The following is a 2,226-nucleotide window of genomic DNA, read 5'->3' as shown; positions in this document are numbered from 1 at the left end:
GACTGGGGCAAAACTCAATCTGCAATACTCAATCTCCAAAACTCAGCAATATTCAGTAAGTCTGCCAGTCATGGCTGTCTACTAGCGTAGTTCAGTTCTAAGTGTAAATGTCAGGAGGCTTTGTAAAGATTGTGTTTGCAACTAACTAATTTGCAGTTGTAACACAATGCCTCAAATGGGGCCAGAGAAAGGCATCCAAGGGATCACTGGTTGACTCCCTGCTTCCTCTGCCTGCCAAGGAATCTTTTATAGATGGAGCCCGCTTCAGAAGCTTAATATGCAGAGAACAGGAGTGTGGAGAAAAAAAAAAAATCTTTAACACACAAGCAGCCTCAGCCACTGCTTGTTAACTGAACATTGAGTAATAGATACATGTTGATATCATATATAGATACTATATTTAAATGCCCTACCACTAACAGATTTTATTTAGCAAGTCATTTCTAGGATTTAACAGCAGTTTTCCATCACAATTCTAGCTTTTTTAACTGCATTTTAAAATAATCTTCACTTTTAACCCACAGAAGCAACATAAGCCATAACTGAATAGACCATGGCATCTTGATACATAATATATTGTGATATATTAAACCTAGCATAAGGGCACCTAATAGCAGGTGACATAACTACAAAGCACAAAGTTCTTAATACAAACTTACTTTGTTGATTCAGACCGGCTTAAAATTGAAATAACTTTTTTGCAAACATTATAGATCTGATACAGTCTCATCACACCATTCTTACTTTAAGTATACACTATTCTTACTTTAACTATATTACTTTAACTATATTGGGTAAAATACCAGTGGTTCAACCAGCATATAGCTAGCATAAGTTCAGCATCAGCAATATTTTGTTCTGCCCTGGAGACCTACAGCTGTGTGCTCATAGCCAATCCAGATCAAAATTGTACCGTCTGGTGATCCAGTAGTACCCAGATCTGGCATTAAATAACAAGAAATGCTATCTGTAAAAAGTTAACCGAGGTTTTTTTGAGCCATCTCTTCACTGCTCGACTTTTGCTACCATGAATGAAGTTGCATCACATAGTCCATATATCTATCCATGGAGAGCGCAAATGTCTGCATGAAGATATTCCTTCAACTGCCTTCAGGAATGTAACTGAACCATATAAGTGAAAAAAGCTTGCTTGGTCTACCTATATCCCACTTTTCCATCAGTGCAGAGAAAAAAGCATCTCAAAACAACTATTCAGACCGTAAGTGAGCCCTCAACAGAAGCTTCTTTCTGTCCATTACCTGTAGGGGGAACTTTGGGCAATTGCCTTCTGCTAATTGTCTGAAGTTAGATGGTGTGAGTACATGCCAAAAAATAAGAAGCAGAACAAATACCTCCCCACCTCCTTCCTTTATACCTGATCTGTCTGAAAGGCGTAGCATTTAGACTTCTTCCCATATCCTTCTGTTCTCTTACTCCAGACTCACATGCTACACATAAACCTGAGTAAAACCAGTTTTGAGTAAGAAGTGTCCTATTCATGGTAATAGTGGAAGAGAGATTACTGACCTTCCCATGCACTAGTGCAGGATAGCAGTACTGGTATATGTCAGAGAGTTTTATTTAGACATTACTCAAATTTTTGCCTTAATGGCCAGAATGGCTGATGCCTGGAAAACTTTTTATACTGGCTTATTTCTTTAGTTAAATGAGGGTGCAAAGGGCATGCATATATTGGAGACTGTGCTCACATTACAAACATCCCATCATATATATCAAGGGAAGACCAATTTGGGGCTTTCAAAAAGAGTTGGTAGGATGCTGGAGACAAATCCTATCCAATGACAGTTTATGCCTAAAATATTTACAATGTTAATGTGTTGTGAGCACTGCTTAGTTTGCATGTCAAATAATACTAAGCAAAATGGCTTTGGACTTTGGTGTCTCCAGTCTAGGTCTTCAGAGAAAGCAAAATTCTGAGATGTTACAGCATTAAGTTCAATCTAATCTATCTGTCTCATAACTATGTCCAAATGTCTTCAACAGCTCGATGTTGAATAGGTATAGCTATCATTACGGCTTTACTTCAGCTTTTCACAATATGACCTTACCTGCAGAAATACCGAGTACCTTACTGGGAGGTTAAGAAGCGCGGTTCGCGGGTGGTGCCAGTTTTGCAGCAGCTCCCCGGGACCTCCGCCTCCTCCAGGCAGGAGGGCAGCCGGGCGCAGCGGAGCCGGGGCCCGGCCCAGAGCCGAGCTCTGCTCT

General features: G+C 40.1%; 1 protein-coding gene across 1 annotated transcript in view; it reads left to right on the top strand.

Moving 5' to 3' along the window:
• DMGDH (dimethylglycine dehydrogenase) overlaps positions 1-2,226 on the top strand; it is a 44,864-nt gene that overhangs the window by 660 nt on the left and 41,978 nt on the right. The gene's annotated exons all lie outside the window — the stretch shown is intronic.

The sequence above is a fragment of the Egretta garzetta genome, unplaced genomic scaffold (genome assembly GCF_000687185.1).
Source record: "Egretta garzetta isolate BGI_Z169 unplaced genomic scaffold, ASM68718v1 scaffold424, whole genome shotgun sequence".
NCBI lineage: Eukaryota > Metazoa > Chordata > Aves > Pelecaniformes > Ardeidae > Egretta > Egretta garzetta.
This window is presented reverse-complemented; position numbering and strand designations above follow the sequence as displayed.